Source organism: Macaca fascicularis, chromosome 2 (assembly GCF_037993035.2).
Source record: "Macaca fascicularis isolate 582-1 chromosome 2, T2T-MFA8v1.1".
Classification (NCBI taxonomy): domain Eukaryota; kingdom Metazoa; phylum Chordata; class Mammalia; order Primates; family Cercopithecidae; genus Macaca; species Macaca fascicularis.
In genome coordinates, this window is record NC_088376.1 from 183,891,436 (window position 1) to 183,906,411 (window position 14,976).

The window sequence follows — 14,976 nt, forward strand, 5'->3', positions numbered from 1 at the left end:
GCTACTATAATAAATTACTGTAAATAGTAGCTTAAAACAAGAGATATTTATTCTTTAACAAGCCAGAAGTTGGATACCAAAGTATTATCAGAACTGTTTTTCCTCCAAAGTCTCTAGAGGAGACTGCTTCTTGCCTCTTCCAGCTTCGGGGGGCTAGAAATGTCTTGGTTTGGCGGAATCACTCAAGTCTTTCCGTCTGTGGTCACTTTGCCTCCTCTTTTTCTGACTCAAAACTCCTCTATTTCTCTCTTATAAGGATGGATATGAGTGCATCTATGTCTCACTTGCATAAGTGAGTAAGCTTTACCATTTAAGATTCCTAAATCAATCATATCATTCTCACGTAAGGTTTTAGTCACAGGCTCCAGGGGTTGAGATGTGAACATATGTTTTACTGGGGCACTATTTAGCCTACTATCTATGCAAAGTCACAAAGATATTCCATATTTTTCTTAAAACTTTATAGTTTTAGTATTTACATTTAGGTTTATAAACTATATGGATATTTTAATGTATGGTATGATATTGAGTCATGATTCTGTTTTCTTTCCATGTTGATGTAAAAATGCTTTCCTTTTCCCATTGAATTTCAATGACACATTTGTAACAGATTATTTGACCAAAATGTGTAGAGCTATTTCTAGACTCATGATTCTGTTTCGTTGCTCTGTTAGTGTATCCTTGTGTCACTCACACATTGCATTAATTACTGTAGCATTATGGAAGTCTTAAAATTAAGAGTGTGAGCTCTCTGGCTTTGTTCGTTCTTAAGATGGTTTTTAGCTATTCTAGGTCCTTTGTATTTCCATACACATTTTACTATAGCATCATCAATTGTTATCTAAAATAGCCAAGCCTCCTAGAATTTGCACTGGAGTTGCAATGATCTTTCAATCTATAGATCAAGAAAATTAAAATTGTAAAAATATTACTTTCCATCTAATGAACATGGTACATATCTCCATTTATACAGATATTTTAAACTTATTGCAGCAATGTGTTTGTGGCTTTCAAGTATAAAGATCTTTTCTTTCTTTTTAAAAAAAATTATTCTGAGGTTTTATAATTTTTGGTGTTATCATAAATGACATCAATTTTTTTAATGTTATTTTCTAAATTTTTGTTGCTGGTGTGTAGAAATATGATAATTTTGTGCATATTTACCTTGAGAAACTGCTGAATTCATTTATTAGATATAGCATTTTCTTTTTTATAAAATCCTTGGTATTTTCTATGTAGATAATAATGCTTCTGCAAATAAAAATTCACTTCTCTTTTCCCCACTGATTATTATACAAATTGTTTTCTTGTCTTGCCTAATCACATTGAGTAGTACCTTCTGTAAAATACTAAGAAGTGTTGATAGCAGACATCATTCAACATTTTAACATTAAGTATTATATTAGGCATACATTTTTCTTAGATGCTCTTTATCATATGGTAGAATCCTTTCTAGTTTTCCTAGAATTCTTATCTTTATCATAAATGGGTGTTGAAAATTGTCAGATGATTTTTCTGTACTTATTAATATGACCATATGATTTTTCTTTATTCTCTTAATGTGGTGAAGTATACTGACTGATTTTTAAATGTTAAAATAAACATGCATTCCTAGGATAATCCTTAGTTGTAATATATTATCTTTTTTATATTTTACTGAATTTTTTTTTATGGTTTGGATCTGTGTCCCCACCAAAATCTCATTCAATTGTGATCCTCAGTGTTGGAGGTGAGGCTTGGTGAGAGGTGACTGGATCACAGGGGCAGTTTTTCATGGCTTAACACCATTTCCCCTTGGTGCTCTCATTGTGATAGTGAGTTCTCATGATATCTGGTTGTTGAAAAATGTGTGATACCATTTTTAGCCATGTAAGACAATCCTGGCCCGGCCATGTAAGACAATCCTGCTTCCCCTTTGTCTTCTGTCATGATTTTAAGATTCCTGAGGCCTGCTCAGAAGCTGTACATATGGCCAGCTTTGTGCTTCCTGTACAGTCTGTGGAACCATGAGCCAGTTAAAGCTCTTTTCTTTATACACTACCCAATCTCAAATATTTCTTTTTTTTTTCTTTTTTTTTTTTTTATTATTATTATACTTTAAGTTCTAGGGTACATATGCATAACATGCAGGTTTGTTACATATGTATACTTGTGCCATGTTGGTGTGCTGCACCCATCAACTCGTCAGCACCCATCAATTCGTCATTTACATCAGGGATAACTCCCAATGCAATCCCTCCCCCCTCCCCATGATAGGCCCCGGTGTGTGATGTTCCCCTTCCTGAGTCCAAGTGATCTCATTGTTCAGTTCCCACCTATGAGTGAGAACATGCGGTGTTTGGTTTTCTGTTCTTGTGATAGCTTGCTAAGAATGATGGTTTCCAGCTGCAACCATGTCCCTACAAAGGACACAAACTCATCCTTTTTTATGGCTGCATAGTATTCCATGGTGTATATGTGCCACATTTGCTTAATCCAGTCTGTCACTGATGGACATTTGGGTTGATTCCAAGTCTTTGCTATTGTGAATAGTGCCGCAATAAACATACATGTGCATGTGTCTTTATAGCAGCATGATTTATAATCCTTTGGGTATATACCCAGTAATGGGATGGCTGGGTCATATGGTACTTCTAGTTCTAGATCCTTGAGGAATCGCCATACTGTTTTCCATAATGGTTGAACTAGTTTACAATCCCACCAACAGTGTAAAAGTGTTCCTATTTCTCCACATCCTCTCCAGCAGCTGTTGTTTCCTGACTTTTTAATGATCACCATTCTAACTGGTGTGAGATGGTATCTCATTGTGGTTTTGATTTGCATTTCTCTGGTGGCCAGTGATGATGAGCATTTTTTCATGTGTCTGTTGGCTGTATGAATGTCTTCTTTTGAGAAATGTCCGTTCATATCCTTTGCCCACTTTTTGATGGGGTCGTTTGTTTTTTTCTTGTAAATTTGTTTGAGTTCTTTGTAGGTTCTGGATATTAGCCCTTTGTCTGATGAGTAGATTGCAAAAATTTTCTCCCATTCTGTAGGTTGCCTGTTCACTCTGATGGTAGTTTCTTTTGCTGTGCAGAAGCTCTTTAGTTTAATTAGATCCCATTTGTCAATTTTGGCTTTTGCTGCCGTTGCTTTTGGTGTTTTAGACATGAAGTCCTTGCCCATGCCTATGTCCTGAGTGGTACTACCTAGGTTTTCCTCTAGGATTCTTATGGTATTAGGTCTAACATTTAAGTCTCTAATCCATCTTGAATTAATTTTCGTATAAGGAGTAAGGAAAGGATCCAGTTTCAGCTTTCTACTTACGGCTAGCCAATTTTCCCAGCACCATTTGTTAAATAGGGAATCCTTTCCCCATTTCTTCTTTCTCTCAGGTTTGTCAAAGATCAGATGGCTGTAGATGTGTGGTATTATTTCTGAGGACTCTGTTCTGTTCCATTGGTCTATATCTCTGTTTTGGTACCAGTACCATGCTGTTTTGGTTACTGTAGCCTTGTAGTATAGTTTGAAGTCAGGTAGCGTGATGCCTCCAGCTTTGTTCTTTTGACTTAGGATTGTCTTGGAGATGTGTGCTCTTTTTTGGTTCCATATGAACTTTAAAGCAGTTTTTTCCAATTCTGTGAAGAAACTCATTGGTAGCTTGATGGGGATGGCATTGAATCTATAAATAGCCTTGGGCAGTATGGCCATTTTCACGATATTGATTCTTCCTATCCGTGAGCATGGTATGTTCTTCCATTTGTTTGTGTCTTCTTTTATTTCACTGAGCAGTGGTTTGTAGTTCTCCTTGAAGAGGTCCTTTACATCCCTTGTCAGTTGGATTCCTAGGTATTTTATTCTCTTTGAAGCAATTGTGAATGGAAGTTCATTCCTGATTTGGCTCTCTGTTTGTCTGTTACTGGTGTATAAGAATGCTTGTGATTTTTGCACATTAATTTTGTATCCTGAGACTTTGCTGAAGTTGCTTATCAGCTTAAGGAGATTTTGGGCTGAGACAATGGGGTTTTCTAAATATACAATCATGTCATCTGCAAAGAGGGACAATTTGACTTCTTCTTTTCCTAACTGAATACCCTTGATTTCTTTCTCTTGCCTGATTGCCCTAGCCAGAACTTCCAACACTATGTTGAATAGGAGTGGTGAGAGAGGGCATCCCTGTCTTGTGCCAGTTTTCAAAGGGAATTTTTCCAGTTTTTGCCCATTCAGTATGATATTGGCTGTGGGTTTGTCATAAATAGCTCTTATTATTTTGAGGTACGTTCCATCAATACCGAATTTATTGAGCGTTTTTAGCATGAAGGGCTGTTGAATTTTGTCAAAAGCCTTTTCTGCATCTATTGAGATAATCATGTGGTTCTTGTCTTTGGTTCTGTTTATATGCTGGATTATGTTTATTGATTTGGGAATGTTGAACCAGCCTTGCATCCCAGGGATGAAGCCCACTTGATCATGGTGCATAAGCTTTTTGATGTGTTGCTGAATCCGGTTTGCCAGTATTTTATTGAGAATTTTTGCATCGATGTTCATCAGGGATATTGGTCTAAAATTCTCTTTTTTTGTTGTGTCTCTGCCAGGCTTTGGTATCAGGATGATGTTGGCCTCATAAAATGAGTTAGGGAGGATTCCCTCTTTTTCTATTGATTGGAATAGTTTCAGAAGGAATGGTACCAACTCCTCCTTGTACCTCTGGTAGAATTCAGCTGTGAATCCATCTGGTCCTGGACTTTTTTTGGTTAGTAGGCTATTAATTATTGCCTCAATTTCAGAGCCTGCTATTGGTCTATTCAGGGATTCAACTTCTTCCTGGTTTAGTCTTGGAAGAGTGTAAGTGTCCAGGAAATTATCCATTTCTTCTAGATTTTCCAGTTTATTTGCATAGAACTGTTTATAGTATTCTCTGATGGTAGTTTGTATTTCTGTGGGGTCGGTGGTGATATCCCCTTTATCATTTTTTATTGCGTCAATTTGATTCTTCTCTCTTTTCTTCTTTATTAGTCTTGCTAGTGGTCTGTCAATTTTGTTGATCTTTTCAAAAAACCAACTCCTGGATTCATTGATTTTTTGGAGGGTTTTTTGTGTCTGTATCTCCTTCAGTTCTGCTCTGATCTTAGTTATTTCTTGCCTTCTGCTAGCTTTCGAATGTGTTTGCTCTTGCTTCTCTAGTTCTTTTACTTGCGATGTTAGAGTGTCAATTTTAGATCTTTCCAGCTTTCTCTTGTGGGCATTTAGTGCTATAAATTTCCCTCTACACACTGCTTTAAATGTGTCCCAGAGATTCTGGTATGTTGTATCTTTGTTCTCATTGGTTTCAAAGAACTTCTTTATTTCTGCCTTCATTTCGTTATGTACCCAGTAGTCATTCAGGAGCAGGTTGTTCAGTTTCCATGTAGTTGAGCGGTTTTGATTGAGTTTCTTAGTCCTGAGTTCTAGTTTGATTGCACTGTGGTCTGAGAGACAGTTTGTTATAATTTCTGTTCTTGTACATTTGCTGAGGAGTGCTTTACTTCCAATTACGTGGTCAATTTTGGAGTAAGTGTGATGTGGTGCTGAGAAGAATGTATATTCTGTTGACTTGGGGTGGAGAGTTCTGTAGATGTCTATTAGGTCTGCTTGCTGCAGAGATGAGTTCAATTCCTGGATATCCTTGTTAACTTTCTGTCTCGTTGATCTGTCTAATGTTGACAGTGGAGTGTTGAAGTCTCCCATTATTATTGTATGGGAGTCTAAGTCTCTTTGTAAGTCTCTAAGGACTTGCTTTATGAATCTGGGTGCTCCTGTATTGGGTGCATATATATTTAGGATAGTTAGCTCTTCCTGTTGAATTGATCCCTTTACCATTATGTAATGGCCTTCTTTGTCTCTTTTGATCTTTGATGGTTTAAAGTCTATTTTATCAGAGACTAGGATTGCAACCCCTGCTTTTTTTTTGTTCTCCATTTGCTTGGTAGATCTTCCTCCATCCCTTTATTTTGAGCCTATGTATGTCTCTGCGTGTGAGATGGGTCTCCTGAATACAGCAGACTGATGGGTCTTGACTCTTTATCCATTTTGTCAGTCTGTGTCTTTTAATTGGAGCATTTAGTCCATTTACATTTAAGGTTAATATTGTTACGTGTGAACTTGATCCTGCCATTATGATATTAACTGGTTATTTTGCTCATTAGTTGATGCAGTTTCTCCCTAGCCTCGATGGTCTTTACATTTTGGCATGTTTTTGCAATGGCTGGTACTGGTTGTTCCTTTCCATGTTTAGTGCTTCCTTCAGGGTCTCTTGTAAGGCAGGCCTAGTGGTGACAAAATCTCTTAGCATTTGCTTATCTGTAAAGGATTTTATTTCTCCTTCACCTATGAAACTTAGTTTGGCTGGATATGAAATTCTGGGTTTAAAATTCTTTTCTTTAAGAATGTTGAATATTGGCCCCCACTCTCTTCTGGCTTGTAGAGTTTCTGCTGAGAGATCTGCTGTTAGTCTGATGGGCTTCCCTTTGTGGGTAACCCGACCTTTCTCTCTGGCTGCCCTTAACATTTTTTCCTTCATTTCAACTTTGGTGAATGTGGCAATTATGTGTCTTGGAGTTGCTCTTCTCGAGGAGTATCTTTGTGGCATTCTCTGTATTTCCTGGATTTGAATGTTGGCCTGCCCTACTAGGTTGGGGAAGTTCTCCTGGATAATATCCTGAAGAGTGTTTTCCAACTTGGTTCCATTTTCTCCCTCACTTTCAGGCACCCCTATCAGACGTAGATTTGGTCTTTTTACATAGTCCCATACTTCTTGCAGGCTTTGTTCATTTCTTTTTCTTTTTTCTTTTGGTTTCTCTTCTCGTTTCATTTCATTCATTTGATCCTCAATCACTGATACTCTTTCTTCCAGTTGATCGAGTCGGTTACTGAAGCTTGTGCATTTGTCACATATTTCTCATGTCATGGTTTTCATCTCTTTCATTTCCTTTATGACCTTCTCTGCATTAATTACTCTAGCCATCAATTCTTCCATTTTTTTTTTTCAATATTTTTAGTTTCTTTGCGCTGGTTACGTAATTCCTCCTTTAGCTCTGAGAAGTTTGATGGACTGAAGCCTTCTTCTCTCATCTCATCAAAGTCATTCTCCGTCAAGCTTTGATCCGTTGCTGGCGATGAGCTGTGCTCCTTTGCCAGGGGAGATGTGTTCTTATTTTTTGAATTTCCAGCTTTTCTGCCCTGCTTTTTCCCCATCTTTGTGGTTTTATCTGCCTCTGGTCTTTGATGATGGTGACGTACTGATGGGGATTTGGTGTAGGTGTCCTTCCTGTTTGATAGTTTTCCTTCTAACAGTCAGGACCCTCAGCTGTGGGTCTGTTGGAAATTGCTTGAGGTCCACTCCAGACCCTCTTTGCCTGGGTGTCAGCAGCAGAGGCTGCAGAAGATAGAATATTGCTGAACAGCGAGTGTACCTGTCTGATTCTTGCTTTGGAAGCTTCCTCTCAGAGGGGTACTCCACCCTGTGAGGTGTGGGGTGTCAGACTCTAGTGGGGGATGTCTCCCAGTTAGGCTACTCAGGGGTCAGGGACCCACTTGAGCAGGCAGTCTGTCCGTTCTCAGATCTCAACCTCCATGTTGGGAGATCCACTGCTCTCTTCAAAGCTGTCAGACAGAGTCGTTTGCGTCTGCAGAGGTTTCTGCTGCGTTTGTTATTGTTTACTGTGCCCTGTCCCCAGAGGTGGAGTCTACAGAGACAGGCAGGTTTCCTTGAGCTGCTGTGAGCTCCACCCAGTTGGAGCTTCCCAGCGGCTTTGTTTACCTACTTAAGCCTCAGCAATGGCGGGCGCCCCTCCCCCAGCCTCGCTGCTGCCTTGCCGGTAGATCACAGACTGCTGTGCTAGCAATGAGGGAGGCTCCGTGGGTGTGGGACCCTCCCGGCCAGGTGTGGGATATAATCTCCTGGTGTGCCCGTTAGCTTAAAGCGCAGTATTGGGGTGGGAGTTACCCAATTTTCCAGGTGTTGTGTGTCTCAGTTTCCCTGGCTAGGAAAAGGTATTCCCTTTCCCCTTGCGCTTCCCAGGTGAGGTGATGCCTCGCCCTGCTTCAGCTCTCACTGGTCGGGCTGCAGCAGCTGACCAGCATAGATTGTCCGGCACTCCCTAGTGAGATGAACCCAGTACCTCAGTTGAAAATGCAGAAATCACCTGTCTTCTGTGTCACTTGCGCTGGGAGTTGGAGACTGGAGCTGTTCCTATTTGGCCATCTTGCTCTGCCCCCCACCTCAAATATTTCTTTAGCAATGCAAGAATGGGCTGATACAGAACATTGGTACCAGGGGTGCAGTATTGCTATAAAGATACCTGAAAATGTGGAAGCAACTTTGAAACTGGGTAATAGGCAGAGTTTGGAAGAGTATCGAGGGCTCAGAGGAAGACAGAAAGATAAGGAAAAAATTTGGAACTTCTTAGAAACTTGTTGAATGGTTGTGACCCAAATATCAATAGTGACGTGAACAGAGATGGCCAGGCTGATGAGGTCACAGGTGAAGATGAGAAACTTATTGGGAAGTGGAGCAGTCACTTTTGTTACGCCTTGTCAAAGACCTTGGTTTGATTGTGCCCCTGACTTAGGAATCTGTGGAACTTTGAACTTGAGAATGCTGATTTAGGGTATCTGGTGGAAAAAACTTCTAAGCAGCAAAGCATTCAAGATGTGACCTGGCTGCTTCTAACACCTAGCTCATATGTGTTAGCAAAGAAATGACTGAAAACTGTTATATTTAAAAGAAAATCAAAGCATAAAAGTTTGGAAAATTTGCAGCGTGGCTCTGTGGTAGAAAAGCCAATTTTCATGGAAGGAATTCAAGCAGGCTACAGAAATTTACATATCTAAAAGTAGGACAAGTGTTGATAGCTAAGAGAATGGGAAAAAGGCCTTGAAGACATTTCAGAGTCCTTTGCAGAAGCTCTTCCCATTACAAGCTTGGAGGTTTAGGATGACAGAATGGTTTCATGGGCCAAGTTCAGGGCCCCACTGCCCAGTGCAGCCTTGGGACACTGCTCAAAGGGGTCCAGGCACAGCTTGATCCACTGCTCCAGAGGGTGCAAGCTGTAAGTCTTGGTGGTTTCCATGTGGTGTTAAGACTGTGGTGCAGTGTGCAGGAGTTCAGGCTTGGGAGTCTCCACCCAGATTTCAGAGGATATATGGAAAAGACTAGATGTCCAGGCAGAAACCTGGTGCTGGAGTGGAACCCTCATGGAGAACATCTACTAAGGCAATGAAAGGGGGATATGTGGGGTTGGATCCCCTACACAGAGTCCTCACTGAGGTACTGCCTAGTGGAGCTGTGAAAAGAGGGCCACCATCCTCCTGACCCCAGAAAGGTAGATCCACTGGTAGCTTGCATGCTGCACCTGAAAAAGCCATAGGCACTCAATGCCAGCCCTTGAGATCAGCCATGGGAGCTGAATTTTGCAAAGCCACAGGCACAGAGCTGCCAAAGCCTGGGGAGACCACCACTCTCACTAGTGTGCCCTAGATGTAAGACATAGGGTCAACAGAGGTTATTTTGGAGCTTTAAGATTTATTGACTACCCTGTTGAATTTCGGAATTGCATGGACCCTGTAGCCCCTTACTCTGGCCTTTTTCTCCATTTGGAGTGGGAATATTTACTTAATGCCTGTACCCCCATTGTATTTTGGAAGTAACTAACTTGCTTTGGATTTTGTAGGCTGATAGGCAGAAGAGACTTACCTTGTCTCAGATGAGACTTAGAACTTTTTAGTTAATGCTGGAATGGGTTAAGACTTCAATGGATTGCTGAGAAGACATAATTGTATTTTTCAGTGTGAGAAAGACATGAGATTTGGGAGAAGCCTGGGATAGAATAATATGATTTGGATCTGTGTTCCAACCCAAATCTCATGTTCAGTTGTGATCCTCAATGTTGGAAGTAGGGCCTGGTGAAAAGTAATTGGATTATGGAAGCAGTTTCTCATGATTTAACACCATCTCCCCTTGGTCATCATGATTGTGAGTTCTCATGATATCCAGTTGTTTAAAAGTGTGTGGCACTTTCCCCCACTGTATTAGTCCATTTTCATGCTACTGATAAAGGCACACCTGAGACTGGGCAATTTACAAAAAACAAAAAAGAGGTTTAATGGGACTTACAGTTTCATATGGCTAGGGAAGCCTCCAAATCATGGTGGAAGGCAAGGAGGAGCAAATCACGTCTTACATGGATGGCAGCAGGCAAAAAGAGAGCTTCTGTAGGCAAACTCCATTTTTAAAGCCATCAGATCTCATGAGACGTATTCACTATCACAAGAACAGCACAGGAAAGACCCATCCCCATAATTCAGTCATCACCCACTGGGTCCCTCTCACAACACGTGGAAATTATGGGAGCTACAAGATGAGATTTGGGTGGGGACACAGAGCCAAACCATATCACCCACATTAGTCTTACTGCTAGTCTGGCCATGTAAGATAATCCTGCTTCCAAATCCTGTTTCCCCTTCACCTTCTGCCATGATTGTAAGTTTCCTAAGGGTTTCCTAGAAGCCCAGTCAATGGCCAGCATCATATTTCCTGTACAGCTTGTAAACTGTGAGCTAACTGAAGCTCTTTCCTTTATAAATTACCCTGTCTCAGGTATTTCTTTATAGCATTGGAGAACAAACTAACGTAGGTTTTCTAATATCTAATTAAGGACATCTATATTAGTCTATTCTCACGCTGCTAAAAACAACTACCTGAGACAGAAGTTTTATGAAGAAAAGGTGTTTGACTCACAGTACAAAAGGCTTAACAGTAAACATGACTGGGAGACCTTAGGAAACTTACAATCATGGTGGAAGGTGAAGGGGAAGCAAGCAAAATTTACCATGGCAAAGCAGGAGAGAGAGGAAGGAAGAAACTACCACACACTTTTAAACCATTAGATCTCATGAGAACTCACTCACTATTATGAGAACAGCATTGGGGAAACTGATCCAATCACCTCCCACCAGGTCCCTCCCCTAACACCTAGGGATTATAATTCAAGATGAGATGTGGGTGGGAACACAGAGCCAAACCATATCATTCTGCCCCTGGATCCTCCCAAATTTCATGTCCTTCTCACATTTCACTTCTGCCTATAAGCCTGTAAAATCAAAATCAAGTTAGTTACTTCCAAGATACAATGGGAGTACCAACATTGGGTAACTTCTCCCAGTCTAGATGAGAGAAATTGGCCAAAACAAAGGGGTTGTAGGCCTCACACAAGTCTGAAACCCAGCAAGGCAGCCATTAAATCTTAAAGCTCCAAAATGATTTCCTTCAACTCCTTGTCACACATCTGTCCAAGCCACAATGACACAAGGGGTAGGCTCTCAAGACCTTGGGCAGCTCTGACTCTATGGCTCTGCAGGGTGCAGTCCCTGAAACTGCTTTCTTGGGCTTTCATTGAGTGCCTGCAGCTTTTTCAGGATCACAGTACAAGCTCTTGGTGGATCTATGATTCTGGGGTCTAGGGGACTGTGGCCTTCTTCCCACAGCTCTCTGTGTGGGGGTTTTAACCTCACAATTCCCTCCACACTGCCTTGGTAGATGTTCTCCGTGAGGGCTCTGACCCTGCTACAGACCTGCTTGGACATCCAGGCATTTCCATACATCCTCCAAAATCTAGGCAGAGGTTCCCAAGCAAAAACTCTTGTCTTCTGCCCACATGCAGGTCCAACACTACATGGAAGCCACCAAGGTTTAGGGCTTGCACCCTCTAAAGCAATGGCTCAAGCTATACCTTGGTCCCTTTTAGCCACAACTGGAGCTGGAGTGGCTGGAACGCAGGGCACCATGTCCCAATACTGCATAGAGCAGTGGGCCCCTGGGACTAGCCCATGAAATTATTTTTCCCTCCTAGGCCTCTGGGCCTGTGATGGGAGGGGCTGTCACAAAGGTCTCTAATATGCCCTGGAGACATTTTCCCTATTGTCATGGCAATTAACATTTGGCTCCTCTTTATTCACAGAAATTCCTGCAGCCAACTTGAATTTCTACCTAGAAACTGTGTTTGTTTATTTTTTCTCTCTATCCCTTCTGCAACATGGTCAGGCTGCAAATTTTCCAAACTTTTATGCTTTGCTTCCTTTTTAAATGTAAGTTCCCATTTCAGATCATCTCTTTGCAAACACATATGACTGTATGCTGTTAGCAGCAGCCAAGTCATATCTTGAACACTTTGCTGTTTAAAATTTATTCTCCCAAAACCCTAAGTTTTCCCAAGATAAAAGTTCTACAGGTCCTTAGAGCAGAAGCACAATGCCAGCAGTCTTTTTGCTAAAGCATAGGAAGAGAGACTTTTTTTTTTTTTTTTTTTTTTTTTTGCTTCTGTTCCCTATATGTTCCTCATCTCCATCTGAGACCACTTCAGTATGGATTTCATTGTCCATATAACTATCATCATTTTGGTCAAAACCATTCAACAAATCTCCAGGAAGTTCCAAACTTTCCCACATGTTCCTGTCTTCTTCTGAGCCCTCCAAACTGTTTCAACCTCTGCCCATTACTCAGGTCTAAAGTCACTTCCACGTTTTCAAGTATCTGTAGCAGTGCCCCACTCTCCTGGTACCAATTTTCTGTATTAGTCCATTCTCATACTTTTCTAAAGATAGAAGATAGAATTTTTTTTTAATGTGGGGTTTTTTTGTTTGTTTGTTTCTTTCTTTCTTTTTTGAGATGGAGTCTCACTCTATCGTCCAGGCTGGAGTGCAGTGGTGCCATTTTGACTCACTGCAAGCTCCGCCTCCTGGGTTCATGTCATTCTCCTGCCTCAGCCTCCTGAGTAGTTGGGACTACAGGTGCTTGCCACTACCTACCTGCCTAATTTTTTCATATATATATTTTTTTTAGTAGAGATGGGGTTTCACCTTGTTAGCCAGGATGGTCTCAATCTCCTGACCTCGTGATCCACCCATCTCATCCTCCCAAAGTGTTGGGATTACAGGCGTGAGCCACAGTGCCCGGCCTAAAGTATTTTGAACTATAGATTTACTTTTTAGGAAACACGATTTAATATAATAAGGGATATGAAGAAACAATCAACTGGGAGTCCACAACCAAGAAAATAACAACAGAAGGTGAGCTACAGATGATAGAAACAGTAGAAGTATCACTCAAGGAAATTAAAATAGCTATTATAATTATATTCAAGGATTTTCGGGAAAAACAAAAATTAAATGAACAAATGGAAAATCTCAACATAGAAATGGAAACTATAAAATAGAAACAATTCTAGAACGTAAAAGCATAATACATAAAATAAAAACACACTAAATATGAATAAACACTGCATAAGAAAGGATCAATGAAGTTGAAGACAGATTAACAGATATTATTCAAAATAAGGCAAAGAGGAAGAAAACAATACTGACATAACTGAAGAGAGCATCAGTGACCTATGGGACAATATGAAGTAGATTAATATGTGTCTTCAAAGCTCTAAATGTACAGGAAGGAGAGAAAGAAGCACAAAATTATTTCAAGAAATAATGGTAAACTTTAAAAGATATGGTAAATATAAACCCCCAAATCCAAGATTCTCAACAAATCTCCAGACAGAGAAATAAACAGAAAACCAAACTTAGGCACATAGTAAAACTATAAAAAACAAGAAAAAAGAGAGAAAATACTGAAAGCAATCAAAGTAAAATAATCATATTGTATCATATCAGGGCAATGACAATAAGTATAATGACTCACTTCTCAATAGCAACAGCATGATCCAGAATACAATGGAATAATATTTTTACAGTACTGAGGGAAAATACAGCAATTTTCAATTAGAATCAATTGAAATTTTGAATTCTATATTCAACAAAAAATATTTTAAAATGGAGTTAAAATAAAGACAGTTTTAGATTAAAAAGACATTTTTAGATACAGAGAAAATTTGCTACCAACACAACCATACTACAAAATATATTAAAGGAAATTCTTTAAACTGAAAAGAAATGACACCAGTTGGAAATTTAAATCTATGGGAAATATTGTAGAGTACTCAAATACTGAAAAAGGTCAAGAATGGAAGGTTTACAAAGCTTTTTCAAACTTTTGCTTATTTCTTTAAAAAACATTGATTAAGGCAAAATTGACAGCAATTAATTGTGAGATCTATAACAGATATAGAGTAACATTTGAAAACAATAGCTAATGATAGCAAATAATACATTAAGAAGGATACATGAAATTATGTATCTGTCAGCTTTCTATATTTTATGTATAGTGGTGCAATATCAATCCAAAGTGGACTGTAGAAGTGAAGGAGGCATACTGTCGTTCAAAAAACCATTATAAAGTAATACAAAAAGTTTTGTATAAAAAAATGAGTAAAGGAGATAAACAGAAGAATAAATATCCTAAATCCAAAAGAATACAGAAAATCCGAGTCAAAGGAACCAAAAAAGAAGGGAACAATTAAAAAAAATTGATAGACATAAACACAGTCAACACAATAATTTTGTTAAATATAAGAGGCAGAGATAATCAGAATTAATAATATATCATTAGCTATAGTTGCCCTATTGTGCTATCATATATTTCAAAGTAGCAAGAAGAGATTAGGAATGTTTGCAACACAAAGAAATAATAAATGTTTGAGGAGATGGATATCCCAATTGCCCTTAGTTGATTGTTATTACACATCATATGTTTGTATCAAAATATATGTATCCCAATTAATAGGTAAAATTATGTATCAATAAATAATATATAAAATAATTATTACAATGTAAATAACAAAAAATTGATAAAAATTACAAAAGCCAAAAATAAGTTTATTATAAGCAAGAAACTTAAAGTACAAAGGCAGAATGAAATTTAAATAATGGGATGAAAAACATGTGTCATACAAACATAAGAAAGTTGTGTGACTGTATTACTGTAAGAAAATAGACCTCAAAACAATGAATATTACTGTAGGCATGAAAGAATATATCAAAATTGTAACAGGGTTCATGTACATTAAACAAAAT